This window comes from Orcinus orca, chromosome 13 (genome assembly GCF_937001465.1).
Source record: "Orcinus orca chromosome 13, mOrcOrc1.1, whole genome shotgun sequence".
Lineage (NCBI taxonomy): Eukaryota > Metazoa > Chordata > Mammalia > Artiodactyla > Delphinidae > Orcinus > Orcinus orca.
The window spans coordinates 52,207,612-52,228,524 of NC_064571.1; the positions used below are offsets into that span (position 1 = coordinate 52,207,612).

At 38.8% G+C, this 20,913-nt stretch overlaps 1 long non-coding RNA gene across 12 annotated transcripts in view; it reads left to right on the plus strand.

Annotated features, from left to right (window-relative positions):
* The window catches only part of LOC125960884 (uncharacterized), a 323,923-nt gene that overhangs the window by 485 nt on the left and 302,525 nt on the right, over window positions 1-20,913 (plus strand). For all 12 annotated transcript variants that reach the window (XR_007470997.1, XR_007470992.1, XR_007471000.1 and 9 more), the window contains exon 2: window positions 29-71. This is a non-coding gene — a long non-coding RNA (uncharacterized LOC125960884). The remainder of the gene's footprint in view (window positions 1-28; window positions 72-20,913) is intronic.

The window sequence follows — 20,913 nt, forward strand, 5'->3', positions numbered from 1 at the left end:
CTAACTGTTACTAATTCCAACTTTACAGATAAGGAAACTGAGGCATAGAAAAATAACGTGTCAAATAGAGGGTAAGTGACAAAACTAAGCCTCCATTTTACTGCTATCATTTTGATCCTGATAATTAAATCTCTGAATTCCTATATCTACATCTTCAAAAACTAGAGTAGTGATACCTATCTCACAAATGTGTTGAATGGATTTTTTTTTAAAAGGGTATATGAAAGAGACCTGGACGGTGACTGAGGCATAGTAGGTACTAACAGAAGTTCATTTCCTTCCTGAAAAATGAATGTTAACTGTATATGTGCCAGGCTCTAAGTATAAAGTGGGCAGAATATGAAACAAGCTGCCTACTGACAACTAAACAAGTCAAGCTGTGGGGGTGACAGAGATACAGAAGAATTATAGGAATCACAATATATAATAACAAAAATGGAAGTTTCATCCCCTCATTCCACAGATGAAAACACTGTTTATACGATTTGTCCAGTCATCTACTAGTTCCATTTGTTTTTCATTACACTGTCCTGGAGGGCCTCGTAGCTGCATTCAGAGTAAGAGACCACAAGGCAAATGTACAATGTGCTTCAGTTGAAGCAACAGTTGCTTCATTTGAAGCAAGAGTTGCTTCACTTTCTCCCTTAAGCTCAATCACTGTTACCCCCTCATGTGGACAAAGTCAAGGAAGTTTCTAGAGGAACAGTGTAGCAGAAAGGGAGAAGAGGTAAAAAGGAAGAAAGTTTGAGAGAAGGTGGCTTCTGGAGAGCGACAGTCTCCTCAGACCTCAGTCTTGTTTTATCTCTGCTGGTCATTGTCATGGTGGCCACTAACATAGGTCTTCATCTCCTTATAGATTATTGCACTAGTGTCTTACTTGATATATGGAACTTTAGTTTCTGTTTTTCCTTCTAATCTATTTTAAACTCAGGTGACAAAACAATCCTCCTCAATTCCAGAAGAATTGCAGAATTTGAGAACTGGAAGTTATATATACTTTAGAGATATATCATCTAGGAGCCCAATCTATCATGGATGGGAAAACAAATCCAGAAAAGTGATGTAACTTGTCCATGGTCAAATAATGAACCTACTGCATCCGCATCCACTAAGCTTTCTCTGCTGGTCCTCTCTACTGACTGATTCACCCCAGAGAGGCTGGCACATTTAAATAATCTCTGCGGGTAAGGCTCAGGTCTCTTAGGAAATCTGTCACACAGTTCAGAGTCCAGGGACACTTTTATACTTAGAGGCTATTTTAGAGGGCTTTGAATATCTACCAAGGAAAAGCTCTGATTAAAAATAATAATGTTTCAGAGTGAGTAGCTTTTTCCCAGGAGTTTACAAGAGTAAAAAGTCTAGGAAACCAGAGCCTAACTCTTTAGGAAAAAAAGGATCCTGGCGTTTAAGATCTCCTGCAAAGCTTGTATTCTTTTTTGTTTTTAAATAAATTTATTTATTATTTGTTTTTGGCTGCGTTGGGTCTTTGTTGCTGCGCACGGGCTTTCTCTAGGTGTGGCGAGCGAGGGCTACTCTTCGTTGTGGTGTGTGGGCTTCTCATTGCGGTGGCTTCTCTTTTTGCCAAGCACGGGCTCTAGGCACATGGGCTTCAATAGTTGAGGCATGAAGGCTCAGTAGTTGTGGCTCGCGGGCTCTAGAGCACAGGCTCAGTAGTTGTGGCACACGGGCTTAGTCGCTCCACATCATGTGGGATCTTCCCGGACCAGGGCTGGAACCTGTGTGCCCTGCATTGGCAGGTGGATTCTTAACCACTGCACCACCAGGGAAGTCCCAAAGCTTGTATTCTTCTTTCTCCAAAATACGTTAAAAGAACGTACTCATTAGTAAACTTTACTAGAAGACAAATGCATTAGAAAATATATTGTTTAAAATGCCCTCATGTTTAGGTTGAAAAGTGATAGGAACTCAAATATACGTGTTTAAATTTTAAATGTATTTATCATTGTATCATGTGTATTTAACAAAAGACTGTTTGATCATGAATTGATGCGTCCAAAAGTAACCAGTTTACCAACACGGAATCTAGACTTCAAGCCCCTTGAGGTCAGTGATCATGTCTTTTTCATCCTTATAATGTAATTTCTTAGAATAGCTTTCAGAACAAAGATGATGTTCAATAGTATTTGTCAATAAAAGAAGTAACTTTCCTCACATGATATCAGAACTCAGATGCAACATTCCTAAATACTGAGATGCCACTTGGACTCAAAAGATTGTGAATGAAAGTTAATTCTTTTTTCCTTTAAGGATTGTTTTCAAAGTCCTTCTTAAAAACAACTACCTATGTTTAATCATAGCTACATTTGTATAAGCCCTGGTATTGGGATTAATTTGGACCAATCCTCCTATTGAGGAGACTAGAAAAACTCAACAAAATATTAAAAAATCAATTCAAAGGCATCAGAGAGTTAATAAGATAGGAATTACCAGGCCATGGATCTGAGGAATGATGGAGGCCCAGGGACATCCATTTATCCATTCCATAGAAGGTTGCTGGGAGGATGAGCAGGGATGAGGGACAATGATTGGAATTCAGGGTGTGCTAAGGAGGCAGGAGGAGAGCTCTGTTGAAACTCCCTTGCTTTGTACTAGGAATCCAAATGGCTACATCCTAGAAGTAAATGGGTGACATCTCATTTTCAAAACATCTCAACCCTGAGAGTGGATTAGGATAATTCCTTGAGCTAATACCCACAAGACTTTGGTGGAGGCAAACTAAAATCCTTCCTGGAATAAAGTAATATCATGCTAGGCCTGAAGTCATTTCTACTAATAATTTTGCAAATACAAAGTCTAGTGTACAATTAAAAGTAAGTCATACAAGGAAAAAAAATCAGCAGAAACTACAGAGAACAAAAACAGACCCAAAAGGAGTTCAGAGAGTGAAATTATCAAACAGATTTAAAAATAACAATGCTTACTATATATAAATAAATAAAACACAAGATTAATAATTTAGGCAGATAACTAGAAACTTGAAAAAAGAATCAGATGAAAATTTTAGAACCAAAAAGTTCACTAACTGAAAATAACTCAGTGATGGGTATAATAACATATTAGACACAGATATAAAGTTAGGGAACTAGAAGATAAGTCAGAAAAAAATACTCAGAATGAAGCACAAAGAATAAAAAGGATGGAAAATACAGAACACAGGGAAAGTATGTAGAAGATACAGTGATAAAGTTTAATATGCACGTGAATGGAATTCCAGAAGGAAAGAAAAGACAGTATTGGGCAGAAATAATATTTGAATGAATGAATCCCTAGCAGGATAAAAAAAATTTTTCAATCAACACAATTGACACATAAACACATTATGAAAAAACTGCTAAAATCCAAAGACAAAGAAAAATCTTAAGAGCAGCTAGAGAAAATAAGAATTGATCTTTAAAGAAACAAAAATTAGACTGACAACTAATTTTTTTAAAAATATTTATTTATTTATTTATTTGGTTGTGCTGAGTCTTAGTTGTGGGATACTCATTGCAGCATGCAGGATCTTTGGTGCGGCATGCAGGATCTTTGTTGCGGCATGCAGGATCTTTTAGTTGCAGCATGCGGGCTCTAGTTCCCTGACCAGAGATTGAACTTGGGCCCCCTGCTTTGGGAGTGTGGAGTCTTAACCACTGGACCACCAGGGAAGTCCCACAACTTACTTTATAACAGAACTATCTTAAGCCAGAAAATGATAGAATGATAACTTCAAAGGACTAAATATTTCTAAAATATTTAAAAAATGAAGGTAAAATTTTCAAAATAGAGTATTTGTCACCAGCAGATTGATAGTGGCATTCTTTAAGCAGAAGGAAATTATCCTAATTGTTAAATCAGAGATACATGAGGAGGGCTTCCCTGGTTGTGCAGTGGTTAAGAATCTGCCTGCCAATGCAGGGGACACAGATTCGAGCCCTAGTCTGGGAAGATCCCACATGTCGTGGAGTAACTAAGCCCATGCACCACAACTACTGAGCCTGTGCTCAAGAGCCCGTGAGCCACAACTACTGAGCCTGCACTCTAGAGCCCACGAGCCACAACTGCTGAGCCCGCATGCCACAGCTACTGAAGCCCGCATGCCTAGAGCCCATGCTCCGCAACAAGAGAAGCCACCGCAATAAGAAGGCCATGCTCTCTTCAGCTAGAGAAAGCCCACACGCAGCAATGAAGACCCAACACAGCCATAAATAAATAAATAAATAAATTTATTTTTAAAAAAGACAGGAAATAAAGATCAATCAAAATAATAAATATGTGGATAATTCTACATGAATATTGATATTAACTATTTAAGTCAATAGTAGTAATGTCTTCTGTATTTAAAAATACACAACTGTATATATGTCAGGAGAGGGGAAAAGGAATCCAGTGTTCTAAAATCTGCATTGTCTAGGAAAATGGAAAAAGTTACAATTAATAATAGACTCTAAGTCAAGAATACATTTTGTAATCTCTACAAAAATCACTAAAGGAATGATATAAGACTATGTGTATTAGTCAAGGTTCTCCAGAGAAAAAGAACTAACAGCATGTGTGTGTATGTGTGTGTGTGTGTGTGTGTGTGTGTGTGTGTAGAGTGACAGCAAGAGCTAGAGCGAGAGAGAGAGATAGAGAGAAAGACACTTATTTTAAGGAATTGGCTCAAGTGATTATGGAGGGGCTTGGAAGTCCAAAATCTACAGGGTAGTCTGACAAGCTGGAAGCCCAAGGAAGAATTGCAGTTTGAGTCCAAAATCAGTTGGCTGGCAGAATTCCTTCTTGCTCGGGGGAGATCAGTCTTTGTTTTATTAAGGCCTTCAACTAAATGGATGAAGCTCACCCATGTAATGGAGGGTAATCTGCTTTACTCAAAGTACACTAATTTTAATGTTGATCTCATCCAATAAACATTTTCACAGAAACATCTAGAATAATGTTTGACTAAATATTTGGGCACTGTAGCATAGCCAAATGACATATAAAATTAACCATCACATCATACAATTTCCAATCTAAAAGGAGAGAAGTAATGGAGTAATAAAAGGTAATCAATCTAAGATAGGACAAAACTAACAGTATACAACAGGCAAGACAAATAGGAAGTACTTAATAAGATGGTAGATTTAAATCCAAATATATTGCTAATTACATTAAGTGAAAACAGATGTTAATTTAATGAAAAAGATTTTTTTGGTTGCCTATTTTCTTTTTTAACATCTTTATTGCAGTATAATTGCTTCACAATGGTGTGTTAGTTTCTGCTTTATAACAAAGTGAATCAGCTATACATCTACATATATACCCATATCTCCACCCTCTTGGTCTCCCTCCCACCCTCCCTATCCCCCCCCCAGGTGGTCACAAAGCAGCGAGCTGATCTCCCTGTGCTATGTGGCTGCTTCCCACTAGCTATCTATTTTACATTTGGTAGTGTATATATGTCCATGCCACTCTCTCACTTCGTCCCAGTTTACCCTTCCCCCACCCCATGTCCTCAAGTCCACTCTCTATGTCTGCATCTTTATTCCTGTCCTGCCCCTAGGTTCTTCAGAACCTTTTTTTTTTTTTTTTAGACTCTATATATGTGTTAGCATACGGTATTTGTTTTTGTCTTTCTGACTTACTTCACTCTGCAGGGCAGACTCTATCCATCTACCTCACCGCAAATAACTCAATTTCGTTTCTTTTTATGGCTGAGTAATATTCTATTGTATATATGTGCCACATCTTCTTTATCCATTCATCTGTCGATGGACACTTAGGTTGCTTCCATGTCCTGGCTATTGTAAATAGTGCTGCAATGAACATTGTGGTACATGACTCTTTTTGAATTATGGTTTTCTCAGGGTATATGCCCAGTAGTGGGATTGTTGGGTCATATGGTACTTCTATTTTTAGGTTTATAAGGAAACTCCATACTGTTCTCCATAGTGGCTATATCACTTTACATTCCCATCAACAGTGCAAGAGGGTTCCCTTTTCTCCACACCCTCTCCAACATTAATTGTTTGTAGAGTTTTTCATGATGACCATTCTGACTGGTGTAAGGTGATACCTCATTGTAGTTTTGATTTGCATTTCTCTAATGATTAGTGATGTTGAGCATCCTTTTATGTGTTTGTTGGCAATCTGTATATCTTCTTGGAGAAATGGCTATTTAGGTCTTCTGCCCATTTTTGGATTGAGTTGTTTTTTTTTTGATATTGAGCTGCATGTAAATTTTGGAGATTAATCCTTTGTCAGTTGCTTCATTTGCAAATATTCTCTCCCATTCTGAGGGTTGTCTTTTTGTCTTCTTTATGTTTTCCTTTGCTGTGCAAAAGCTTTTAAGTTTCATTAGGTCCCATTTGTTTATTTTTGTTTTTATTTCCATTATTCTAGGAGGTGGGTCAAAAAGGATCTTGCTGTGATTTATGTCATAGAGTGTTCTGCCTATGTTTTCCTCTAAGAGTTTTATAGTGTCTGGCCTTACATTTAGGCCTTTGATCCATTTTGAGTTTATTTTTGTGTATGCTGTTAGGGAGTGTTCTAATTTCATTCTTTTACATGTAGCTGTCCAGTTTTCCCAGCACCACTTATTGAATAGGCTGTCTTTTTTCCATTGTATACTGTTGCCTCCTTTATCAAAAATAAGGTGACCATATGTGTGTGGGTTTATCTCTGGGCTTTCTATCCTGTTCCATTGATCTATATTTCTGTTTTTGTGCCAATACCATACTGTCTTGATTACTGTAACTTTGTAGTATAGTCTGAAGTCAGGGAGCCTGTTTCCTCCAGCTACGTATTTCTTTCTCAAGATTGCTTTGGCTCTTTGGGGTCTTTTGTGTTTCCATACAAATTGTGAAATTTTTTGTTCTACTCCTGTGGAAAATGCCATTGGTAGTTTGATAGGGATTGCATTGAATCTGTAGATTGCTTTGAGTAGTATATTCATTTTCACAATGTTGATTCTTCCACTCCAAGAACGTGGTATATCTATCCATCTGTTTGTATCATCTTTAATTTCTTTCATCAGTGTCTTATAGTTTTCTGCATGTCTCCTTAGGTAGGTTTATTACTAGGTATTTTATTCTTTTTGTTGCAATGGTAAATGGGAGTGTTTCCTTAATTTCTCTTTCAGATTTTTCATCATTAGTGTGTAGGAAGGCAAGAGATTTCTGTGCATTAATTTTGTATCCTGCTACTTTACCAAATTCATTGATTAGCTCTAGTAGTTTTCTGGTGGCATCTTTAGGAATCTCTATGTATAGTATCATGTCATCTGCAAACAGTGACAGCTTTCTTCTTCTTTTCCTATGTGCATTCCTTTTATTTCTTTTTCTTCTCTGATTGCTGTGGCTAAAACTTCCAAAACTATGTTGAATAATAGTGGTGAGAGTGGACTAACTTGTCTTATTCCTGATCTTAGAGGAAATAGTTTCAGTTTTTCACCATTGAGAATGATGTTGGCTGTGGGTTTGTCCTATATGGGCTTTATTATTTTGAGGTAAGTTCTATCTATGCCTACTTTCTGAATGGTTTTTATCATAAATGGGTGTTGAATTTTGTCGAAAGCTTTTTCTGCATCTATTGAGATGATCATATGGTTTTTCTCCTTCAGTTTGTTAATATGGTTTATCACATTGATTGATTTGTGTATATTGAAGAATCCTTGCATTCCTGGGATAAACCCCACTTGATCATGGTGTATGATCCTTTTAATGTGCTGTTGGATTCTGTTTGCTAGTATTTTGTTGAGGATTTTTGCATCCATTTTCATCAGTGATATTGGCCTGTAGTTTTCTTTGTGACATCTTTGTCTGGCTTTGGTATCAGGGTGATGGTGGCCTCATAGACTGAGTTTGTGAGTGTTCCTCCCTCTGCTATATTTTGGAAGATTTTGAGAAGGATAGGTGTTAGCTCTTTTCTAAATGTTTGATAGAATTCACCTGTGAAAGCCATCTGGTCCTGGGCTTTTGTTTGTTGGAAGATTTTTAATCACAGTCTCAATTTCAGTTCTTGTGATTGGTCTGATTATATTTTCTATTTCTTCCTGGTTCAGTCTTGGAAGCTTCTGCTTTTCTAAGAATTTGTCCATTTCTTCCAGGTTGTCTATTTTATTGGCATATAGTTGCTTGTAGTAATCTCTCAAGATCCTTTGTATTTCTTCAGTGTCAGTTGTTACTTCTTTTTCATTTCTAATTCTATTGATTAGAGTCTTCTCAGTTTTTTTCTTGATGAGTCTGGCTAATGGTTTATCAATTTTGTTTATCTTCTCAAAGAACCAGCTTTTAGTTTTATTGATCTTTGCCATTGTTTCCTTCTTTTTCCCTTATTTCTGACTTGATCTTTATGATTTCTTTCCTTCCTCTAACTTTGGGGTTTTTTTGTTCTCCTTTCTCAAATTGTTGTAGGTGTAAGGTTAGGTTGTTTATTTGAAATGTTTCTTTTTTCTTGAGGTAGGATGTATTGCTATAAACTTCCCTCTTAGAACGGCTTTTGCTGCATCCCATAGGTTTTGGGTCATCGTGTTTTCATTGTCATTTATTTCTAGGTAATTTTTGATTTCCTCTTTGATTTCTTCAGTGATCTCTTGGTTATTTAGTAATGTATTGTTTAGCCTCCATGTGTCTGTGTTTTTTACAGATTTTTTCCTGTATTGATATCTAGTCTCATAGCGTTGTGGTCGGAAAACATACATGATACAATCTCAATTATTGTAAATTTACCAAAGCTTGATTTGTGACCCAAGATATGATCTATCCTGGAAAATGTTCCATGAGCACTTGAAAAGAAAGTGTATTCTGTGGTTTTTGGATGGAATGTCCTATAAAGATCAATTAAGTCCATCTTGTTTAATGTATCATTTAAAGCTTGTGTTTCCTTATTTATTTTCATTTTGGATGATCTGTCCACTGGTGAAAGTGGGGTGTTAAAGTCCCCTACTATGATTGTGTTACTGTCGATTTCCCCTTTTATGGCTGTTAGCATTTGCCTTATGTATTGAGGTGCTCCTATGTTGGGTGCATAAATATTTATAATTGTTATATCTTCTTCTTGGATTGATCCCTTGCTCATCATGTAGTGTCCTTCTTTGTGTCTTATAATAGCCTTTATTTTAAAGTCTATTTTGTCTGATATGAGAATTGCTACTCCAGCTTTCTTTTGATTTCCATTTGCATGGAATATTTTTTCCATCCCCTCACTTTCAATCTGTATGTGTCCCTAGGTCTGAAGTGGGTCTCTTGTAGATAGCATATATATGGGTCTTGTTTTTGTATCCATTCAGCCAGTCTATGTCTTTTAGTTGGAACATTTAATCCATTTACATTTAAGATAGTTATTGATACGTATATTCGTATAACCATTTTCTTAATTGTTTTGGGTTTGTTATTGTAAGTCTTTTCCTTTTTTTGTGTTTCCTGCCTAAAGAAGTTCCTTTAGCATTTGTTGTAAAGCTGGTTTGGTGGTGCTGAATTCTCTTAGCTTTTGCTTGTCTCTGAAGGTTTTAATATCTCTGTCGAATCTGAATGAGGTCCTTGCTGAGTAGAGTAATCTTGGCTGTAGGTTTTTCCCTTTCATCACTTTAAGTATGTCCTGCCACACCTTTCTGACTTGCAGACTTTCTGCTGAATATCAGCTGTTAACCTTATGGGGATTCCCTTGTATGTTATTTGTTGTTTTTCCCTTGCTGCTTTTGATATTTTTTCTTTGTATTTAATTTTTGGTAGTTTGATTAATACGTGTCTTGGCGTGTTTCTCCTTGGATTTATCCTGTATGGGACTCTCTGTGCTTCCTGGACTTGACTGACTATTTCCTTTCCCATATTAGGGAAGTTTTCAACTATAATCTCTTCAAATATTTTCTCAGTCCCTTTCTTTTTCTCTTCTTCTTCTGGGACCCCTATAATTCAAATGTTGGTGCATTTAATGTTGTCCCAGAGGTCTCTGAGACTGTCCTCAATTATTTTCATTCTTTTTTCTTTATTCTGCTCTGCAGTAGTTATTTCCACTATGTTATCTTCCAGGCCACTCAGCCGTTCTTCTGCCTCAGTTATTCTGCTATTGATTCCTTCTAGAGAATTCTTAATTTCATTTATTGTGTTGTTCATCATTGTTTATTTGCTCTTTAGTTCTTCTAGGTCCTGGTTAAATGTTTCCTGTATTTTCTTCGTTCTGTTTCTAAGATTTTGGATCATTTTTACTATCATTACTCTGAATTCTCTTTCAGGTAGACTGCCTATTTCCTCTTCACTTGTTTGGTCTGCTGGGTTTCTACCTTGGTCCTTCATCTGCTGTGTGCTTCTCTGTCTTCTCATTTTGCTTAATTTACTGTGTTTGGGGTCTCCTTTTCACAGGCTGCAGGTTCGTAGTTCCCATTGTTTTTTCTCTCTGCCCCAGTGGCTAACGTTGGTTCAGTGGGCTGTGTAGGCTTCCTGGTGGAGGGGACTGGTGCCTGTGTTCTGGGGGATGAGGCTGGATCTTGTCTTTCTGGTGGGCAAGACTGCATCTGGTGGTGTGTTTTGGGGTATCTGTGACCTTATTATGATTTTAGGCAGACTGTCTGCTAATGGGTGGTGGTGTGTTCCTGTCTTGCTAGTTGTTTGGCATAGGGTGTCCAGCACAGTAGCTTGCTGGTCGTTGAGTGAAGCTGGGTCGCAGCATTGAGATGGAGATCCCTGGGAGAGCTTTTGCCATTTGAGGTCTTTGGTGGACCAGTGTCCTGAACTCGACTCTCCCACCTCAGAGGCACAGGCCTGACACCCAGCTGGAGCACCAAGACCCTGTCAGCCACATGGCTCAGAAGAAAAGGGAGAAAAAAAGAAAGAGAGAAAGAAAAAAATAAAATAAATTAAAGTTATTTAAAAAATTAAAAAAAAAATTTTAAGTAATAAAAAGAAAACAAGGAAGAAAAAAAGAAGAGAGTAACCAAACCAAAAAAGAAATCCACCAATGATAAACAGCACTAAAACTATACTAAAACAAACAAACAAAAAAAAAACGGACAGACAGAACCCTAGGAGAAATGGTAAAAGCAAAGCTATACAGACAAAATCACACAAAGAAGCATACACATACACACTCACAAAAAGAGAAAAAGGAAAATATACATATATCTATACATAAAGAAAAAAAGAGAGCAACCAAATCAATAAACAAATCTACCAATGATAGTAAACTCTAAATACTAAAGTAAGATAAACATAAAACCAAACACAAATTAGTTGCAGAAAGCAAACCCCACGTCTACAGCTGCTCCCAAAGTCCACCACCTCAATTTTGGGATGATTCATTGTCTATTCAGGTATTCCAGAGATGCAGGGTACATCAAGTTGATTGTGGGGATTTAATCTGCTGCTCCTGAGGCTGCTGGGAGACATTTCCCTTTCTCTTCTTTGTTCGCACAGCTCCTGGGGTTCAGCTTTGGACTTGGCCCCGCCTCTGTGTGTAGGTCTCCTGAGGGTGTCTGTTCTTCGCTCAGACAGGACACGGTTAAAGGAACAGCTGATTAGGGGGCTCTGGCTCACTCAATCTGGGGGAAGGGAAGGATACAGAATGCGGGGTGAGCCTGCGGCAGCAGAGGCAGACATGACATTGCAACAGTCTGAGGCGCGCCTTGTGTTCTCCCAGGGAAGTTGTCCCTGGATAATAGGACCCTGGCAGTGGTGGGCTACATGGGCTCCTGGGAGTGGAGGTGTGGAGAGTGACCTGTGCTTGCACACAGGCTTCTTGGTGGCTGCACCAGCAGCCTTAGCGTTTCATGCCCGTCTCTGGGGTCCATGCTGATAGCTGTGGCTCATGCCCGTCTCTGGAGCTCGTTTAGGTGATGCTCTGAATCTGCTCTCCTTGTGTATCCCGAAACAATTGTCTCTTGCCTCTTAGGCAGGTCCAGACTTTTTCCCGGACTCCCTCCCGGCTAGCTGTGGTGCAACAGCCCCCTTCAGGCTGTGTTGACGCAGCCAACACCAGTCCTCTCCCTGGGATCTGACCTCTGAAGCCAGAGCCTCAGCTCCCAGCCACCACCCATCCAGGCGGGTGAGCAGACAAGCCTCTCAGTCTGGTGAGTGCTGGTTGGCACTGATCCTCTGTGCAGGAATCTCTCTGCTTTGCCCTCTGCACCTCTATTGCTGTGCTCTCCTCCATGGCTCCGAAGCTTCCCTGCCGCCACCCCTCATCTCCGCAAGTTAAGGGGCTTCCTAGTGTGTGGAAACTTTTCCTCCTTCACAGCTCCCTCCCAGAGGTTCAGGTCCCATCCCTATTCTTTTGTCTCTGTTTTTTCTTTTGCCCTACCCAGGTACATGGGGAGTTTCTTGCCTTTTGGGAAGTCTCAGGTCCTCTGCCAGCATTCAATAGGTGTTTTGTAGGAGTTGTTCCACATGTAGATGTTTTTCTGATGTATTTGTGGGGAGGAAGGTGATCTCCACATATTACTCCTCCACCATCTTAAAGGTCTTCCTTGGTTACCTATTACTGTGCAACAAACTGCCCCCAAATTTAGTAACTTTACCACCATTTTACCAATATTTCATGATTCTATGGGTCAGGAACTTGGATAGGACACAAAGGGAATGGCTTATCTCTGGGTGATTTTCTGCTGGGGCTAAAGCATCCCAGATAGCTTTACTCTCATGTCTGGCACATCAGTTATCATGACTCCAATGGTGAGTGTTAGCTGGACCAGCGTGACTGAGATCATATGTATAGGGCATTGGTTCTCACCGTTGATTGGATTCTTTGATTTTTGTGCAAATAGTTTCATGACTTCTTCCTTTCCATATGCCTCTCCATGTAGTCTCTCCAGGGAGATACAAACTTATATACAAACTCAGGGCTTCCAAAAGGGTTAGGCTTGGAAATAGCACATTGTCACTTCTGCCACATTCTACTGGAAAGCAAATTACAGGTCCATCCCAGAGTCAAGGGGAGGGAACTATTTAAGGACATAAATATTAGGAGGTGTGATGAACCTGGGGCCACTAGTACATGTAACCAGCTAGAACAGACTGTCAGACTGGACAAAAATTCAAAATCCAACTACATGCTGTTTACAAGGGATATATCTAAACTATAAAAATGCAAAAAGTTCAAAAGAAAAGGGATGGAAAAAACTAAACCATGCAATACTACCAAAAGAAAGCTGGAATAGATTAAGTAGACTCTAAAACAAAAAGTAGTGCTAGAGATAAAGGGAGACTCTTCATAATGGTAAAGATTTAATTAGCCAGGAAGATTTTTTAAATTCTAAATTTGTATTGTTCTAATAACATAACCTCATGGTACATAAAGCAAAAATTACAGAATGACAAGGAAGAAAAAAATGACAATTTTAGTGGGAGATGTTAACATATGCAGTTACTGATAAAATAGGCAGAGAAAAATTTCAGTAAGAATATAGGTTTGAACAACACTTTTAATGAGGTTGAATATAACGGCATATTGAGTCCTTTTCTATAATCCTTTACATATGAACAAATTCATCACTTATTTTATTTCTGTTTGGGCTCATGAAGCTGGAAGAGACATCCAAGGATCCCTTTTGGAACATATCACCTGTTTGGAACACATCTGTATTTTACAGATCTGTTTACCAATGGGTACCTTTACTTCATTCATTAAGTAAGCATATTCAGTTCCTACTATGTGCCAGGCACTGTACCTAGCACAGAGACGAAAGTTATAGTTAAAATTACAGACCAGAGAGGGCAGACAGCAGAAGCAAGAAGAACTACAATCCAGCAGGCTGTTGAACAAAAACCACATTCACAGAAAGACAGACAAGATGAAAAGGCAAAGGGCTATGTACCAGATGAAGTAATAAGATAAAACTCCAGAAAAACAACTAAATGAAATGGAGATAGGCAATCTTCCAGAGAAAGAATTCACAATAATTATAATGAAGATGATCCAGGACCTCGGAAAAAGAATGGAGGCAAAGATCGAGAAGATGCAAGAAATGTTTAACACAGATCTAGAAGAATTAAAGAACAAACAAACAGAGATGAACAATACAATAACTGAAATGAAAACTACACTAGAAGGAATCAATAGCAGAATAACTGAGGCAGAAGAATGGATAAGTCACCTGGAAGACAGAATGGTGGAATTCACTGCTGCAAAACAGAATAAAGAAAAAAGAATGAAAAGAAATGAAGACAGCCTAAGAGATCTCTGGGACAACATTAAATGCAACAACATTCGCATTACAGGGGTCCCAGAAGGAGAAGAGAGAGAGAAAGGACCAGAGAAAATATTTGAAGAGATTATAGTCGAAAACTTCTCTAACATGGGAAAAGAAATAGCCACCCAAGTCCAGGAAGTGCAGAGAGTCCCATACAGGATAAACCCAAGGAGAAACATGTCGAGACATATAGTAATCAAATTGGCAAAAATTAAAGACAAATAAAAATTATTGAAAGCAGCAAGGGAAAAACGACAAATAACATACAAGGGAACTCCCATAAGGCTTACAGGTGATTTCTCAGCAGAAACTCTACAATCCAGAAGGGAGTAGCATGATATACTTAAAGTGATGAAAGGGAAGAACCTACAACCAAGATTACTCTACCCAGCAAGGATCTCATTCAGATTCGATGGAGAAATCAAAAGCTTTACAGACAAGCAAGAGCTAAGAGAATTGAGCACCACCAAACCAGCTCCACAACAAATGCTAAAGGAACTTCTCTAAGTGGGAAACACAAAAGAACCTACAAAAACAAACCCAAAACAATTAAGAAAATGGTAATGGGAACATACATATCAATAATTACCTTAAACGTGAATGGATTAAATGCTCCAACCAAAAGACACAGGCGTGCTGAATGGATACAAAAACAAGACCCATATATATGCTGTCTACAAGAGACCCACTTCAGACCTAGGGACACATAGGGACTGAAAGTGAAGGGATGGAAAAAGATATTCCATGCAAATGAAAATCAAAAGAAAACTGGAGTAGCAATACTCATATCAGATAAAATAGACTTTAATATAAAGAATGGTACAAGAGACAAGGAAGGACACTACATAATAATCAAGGGATCAATCCAAGAAGAAGATATAACAATTATAAACATATATGCACCCAACATAGGAGCACCTCAATACATAAGGCCACTGCTAACAGCTCTGAAAGAGGAAATCGACAGTAACAGAATCATAGTGGGGGACTTTAACACCTCACTTACACCAATGGACAGATCATCCAAACAGAAAATTAATAAGGAAACAGAAGCTTTAAATGATACAATAGACCAGATAGACTTAATTGATATTTATAGGACATTCCATCCAGAAACAGCAGATTACACTTTCTTCTCAAGTGCACATGGAACATTCTCCAGGAAAGATCACATCTTGGGTCACAAATCAAGCCTCAGTAAATTTAAGAAAATTGAAATCGTATCAAGCGTCTTTTCTGACCACAACGCTATGAGATTAGAAATTAATTACAGGGAAAAAAACGTAAAAAACACAAACACATGGAGGCTAAACAATACGTTACTAAATAACCAAGAGATCACTGAAGAAATCAAAGAGGAAATCAAAAAATACCTAGAGACAAATGACAATGAAAACACGACGATCCAAAACCTATGGGATGCAGAAAAGCAGTTCTAAGAGGGAAGTTTATAGCTATACAAGCCTACCTAAAGAAACAAGAAAAATCTCAAACAATCTAACCTTACACCTAAAAGAACTAGAGAAAGAAGAACAAACAAAACCCAAAGTTAGCAGAAGGAAAGAAATCATAAAGATCAGAGCAGAAATAAATGAAATACAAATAAAGAAAAGAATAGCAAAGATCAATAAAACTAAAAACTGGTTCATTGAGAAGATAAACAAAATTGATAAACCATTAGCCAGATTCATCAAGAAAAAGAGGGAGAGAATTGAAATCAATAAAATTAGAAATGAAAAAGGAGAAGTTACAACAGACACAGCAGAAATACAAAGCATCCTAAGAGACTACTACAAGGAACTCTATGCCAATAAAATGGACAACCTGGAAGAAATGGACAAATTCTTAGAAAGGTGTAACCTTCCAAGACTGAACCAGGAAGAAATCGAAAATATGAGCAGACTAATCACAGGTAATGAAATTGAAACTGTGATTTAAAATCTTCCAACAAACAGAAGTCCAGGACCAGATGGCTTCACAGGTGAATTCTAGCAAACATTTAGAGAAGAGCTAACACCCATCCTCCTCAAACTCTTCCAAAAATTTACAGAGGAAGGACACTCTCAAACTCATTCTATGAGGCCACCATCACCCTGATACCCAAACCAGACAAAGATACTGCAAAAAAAGAAAATTACAGAGCAATATCACTGATTAATATAGATGCAAAAATCCTCAACAAAATACTAGCAAACAAAATTCAACAACACATTAAAAGGATCATACACCATGATCAAGTGGGATTTATCCCAGGAATGCAAAAATTCTTCAATATACGCAAATCAATCAACGTGATACACCATATTAACACACTGGAGAATAAAAACCGTATGATCATCTCCATAGATGCAGAAAAATCTTTTAACAAAATTCAATACCCACTTATGATAAAAACTCTCCGGAAAGTGGGCATAGAGGGAAACTACTTCAACATAATAAAGGCCATATACAACAAACCCACAACAAACATCATTCTCAATGGTGAAAAACTGAAAGCATTTCCTCTAGGATCAGGAACAAGACAAGGATGTCCACTCTCGCCACTATTATTCAACATAGTTTTGGAAGTCCTAGCCATGGCAACCAGAGAAGAAAAAGAAATAAAAGGAGTACAAATTGGAAAAGAAGAAGTAAAACTGTCACTGTTTGCAGATGACATGATACTATACATAGAGAATGCTAGAGATGCCACCAGAAAACTACTAGAGCTAATCAGTGAATGTGGTAAAGTTGCAGGATACAAAATTAATGCACAGAAATCTCTTGCATTCCTATATACTAATGATGAAAAATCTGAAAGAGAAATTAAGGAAACACTCCCAGTTACCATTGCAAAAAAAAGAATAAAATACCTAGGAATAAACCTACCTAGGGAGACAAAAGACCTGTATGCAGAAAACTATAAGACACTGATGAAAGAAATTAAGATGATACCAACAGATGGAGAGATATACCATGTCCTTGGAGTGGAAGAATCAATATTGTGAAAATGACTATACTACCCAAAGAAATCTACAGATTCAATGCAATCCGTATCAAATTACCAATGGCATTTTTTACAGAGCTAGAACAAAAAAATTTTTAAATTGTATGGAAACACAAAAGACCCCGAATAGCCAAAGCAGTCTTGAGGGAAAAAAGCGGAGCTGGAGGAATCATGCTCCCTGACTTCAGACTATACTACGAAGCTACAGTAATCAAGACAATATGGTACTGGCACAAAAACAGAAATATACATCAATGGAACAGGATAGAAAGCCCAGAAATAAACCCACACACATATGGTTACCTAATCTATGACAAAGGAGGCAAGGATGTACAATGGAAAAAAGACAGTCTCTTCAATAAGTGGTTCTGGGAAAACTGGACAGCAAATGTAAAAGAATGAAATTAGAACACTCCCTAACAGCATACACAAAAATAAACTCAAAATTGATTAGAGACCTAAATATAAGACCAGACACCATAAAACTCTTAGAGGAAAACATAGGAAGAACACTCTTTGACATAAATCACAGCAAGATCTTTTTTGATCCACCTCCTAGAGTAATGGAAATAAAAACAAAAATAAACAAATGGGACCTAATGAAACTTAAAAGCTTTTGCAAAGCAAAGTAAACTACAAACAAGATGAAAAGACAACCATCAGAATGGGAAAAAATATTTGCAAATGAATCAACGGACAAAGGATTAATCTCCAAAATATATAAACAGCTCATGCAGCTCAATATTTAAAAAACAAACAACCCAAGGACTTCCCTGGTGGCGCAGTGGTTAAGAATCTGCTTGCCAATGCAGGGGACATGGGTTTGAGCCCTGGTCCAGGAATATTCCACATGCCGTGGAGCAACTAAGCCCGTGCACCACAACTACTGAGCCTGCGCTCTAGAGCCCATGAGCCACAACTACTCAGCCCACGTGCCACAACTACTGAAGCCTGCGTGCCTAGAGCCCGTGCTCCGCAACAAGAGAAGCCACCGCAATGAGAAGCCTATTTACCGCAACAAAGAGTAGCCCCATTCGACACAACCAGAGAAAAGCCCGTGCATAGCAACGAAGACCCAATGCAGCCAAACATAAATAAATAAATAAATTAGAAAAACAAACAAAAACAAACAAACAAAAAACCCAATCAAATATGGGCAGAAGACCTAAATAGACATTTCTCTAAAGAGGACATACAGATGGCCAAGAAGCACATGAAAAGCTGCTCAACATCACTAATTATTAGAGAAATGCAAATCAAAGCTACAATGAGGTATCACCTCACACCACTTAGAATGTGCATCATCAGAAAATCTACAAACAACAAATGCTGGAGAGGGTGTGGAGAAAAGGGAACCCTCTTGCACTGTTGGTGGGAATGTAAATTGATACAGCCACTATGGAGAACAGTATGGAGGTTCCCTAGAAAACTAAAAATAGAATTACCATATGACCTAGCAATCCCACTACTGGACATATACCCAGAGAAAACCATAATTCAAAGAGACACATGCACCCCAATGTTCATTGCAGCACTATTTACAATAGCCAGGTCATGGAAGCAACCTAAATGCCCATCGACAGACGAATGAATAAAGAAGTGGTGGTACATATATACAATGGAATATTACTCAGACATAAAAAGGAATGAAATTGGGTCATATGTAGAGATGTGGTTGGATCTAGAGACTGTCATACAGAGTGAAGTAAGTCAGAAAGAGAAAAACAAATATCGTATATTAATGAATATATGTGGAACCTAGAAAATGGTACAGATGAACCGGTTTGCAGAGCAGAAATTGAGACACAGAAGTAGAGAACAAATGTATGGACACCAAGGGGGGAAAGTGGTAGAGGGGTGGAGGTGGTAGTGTGATGAATTGGGAGATTGGGATTGACATGTATACACTGATGTGTATAAAATGGATGACTACGAAGAAGAAAAATGAATAAATACATTTTGTGAGGATGGCCAAAAAATATATATATATTACAGACCAGCAAATCAGAAAATATAATTTGGTATTGTAAGTGCAGTGATAGATCTTTACATAAGGAGCAGTGGGAACTGAGTCCTAACTCAGCCACAGATGATGCCTGAGCAAAATATGACAAAAGAAAAGACTATAGAATAGAAGTGGCAGTGTGGGGGTGGGCAGTGGCCCTGCACCTAGCAAAGCCTGGTTGTGTGAGAGGTGACTGTTCAAGTCCGAGGATTGCCAGTTATTTGGAATGCCTAGAGTATAAAAGGTTGATCGAGTTTGGGGTTATCTAGTTGCAAGAAACAGAATTCATGCCTGCTGGCTAAAGGGAAGGAGGAACGAACGTAAAAATAGGCAGGGATTACATGAGACAACTGTGGGAAGCACAGCCAACTTTACAAGAACTCCCCTTCCCCCCCTTCTCTCTCTCATCTTATGGTCTCTAGTGTTGGTGTTTCTTCATATGCCTGCTTCATTCTCTCTGCAGATTGGCTTTTCTGCTTGTTTTTTGCTTGCATGTGGCCTATGACTGTCCCAAATAGTGATCCCATCTATCCACCACTGGCCCCCACCCAGTTTGCCCAACTTTCCTGCTTAGCAACCCACAGTTATTCCTTAACTCAGCCTCAGGGTCGCAATTCCAAATTCCCAGGGGTTGTAGTCTGACTGGTATTATTTCAACAAGCATGTAGATCAGGGGTCAGCAAACTACAGCCTGGGGGCAGGGTGGTGTGGGGGGAATCTGGCCTGACTTCCACTTCTATAAATGAAGTTATAACAGAACACAGCCAAATACATTCATTTACATATTGTCTATGGCTGCTTTGGCATTTACAAGGACAGAGTTGAGTAGTTGCAGCTGAGAACCTATGGATCACAAATCCCAAAATATGTACTATCTAGATCTTTCAAGAAAAAGTTTGCTTACCCCTGCATCAGGCAGTAGGATGTGGAGTCATAGGGCTGTGTAGAGGCTTGAGAAGGGCAGGGCGGAGGGTCAGCTCTGGTAACAAAGTTCCGAGAGGGGATGACTATGTCCCGCTCCGCTGCAGAAAAAGGATAATGTGGAGCAAAGGCAGCCTAGGAAGTATTTTGAGAAAAGAACTCTTTGAATGTTCTAACACAGGAAAGAAGATAATCAGTCTAAGTATGCGCTAAATTTTTTACACAAAGGGTGGGAGAGTGCAAGAGAGTTACTCCTTAATCTGGAGAAGTTCATTAAGATGCTAAATTTAGGAGAGCATGTCGCAGAAACTACCTATAAATAACTCGCTTGTGGCAAATTTCCCTGACCCTCCACAGTTAGCTCTTGCTGAGATGAACTGGCTGAGGCACAGTGTTCACTGTACAAACAAAGATTTTTAAATGCGTGTCCAGAAGGTTAAACATTTACCTTTCAAAAGAGGGAGAGAGGGCTTCCCTGATGGCGCAGTGGTTGGGAGTCCGCCTGCCGATGCGGGGGGCGCGGGTTCGTGCCTCGGTCCGGGAGGATCCCACGTGCTGCTGAGCTGCTGAGCGGCTGGGCCCTTGGGCCAGGGCCGCTGGGCCTGCGCGTCCGGAGCCTGTGCTCTGCGGCCGGAGAGGCCACGGCAGTGGGAGGCCCGCGTACCGCAAAAAAAAAAAAAAAAAAAAAAGAAGAGGCACTGAGAAAATGAGACAGATAGATCACTCTGGGGAAGACCTTTCATAAGCAGTCTTTTGGGTTGAGTAGAAAAACTATTAAAGTTTAAACAATCTTACAGATCATTCTAGGCCTTGCTACTCAAAGTGTGAGCAGAGCTCACTCAGCAG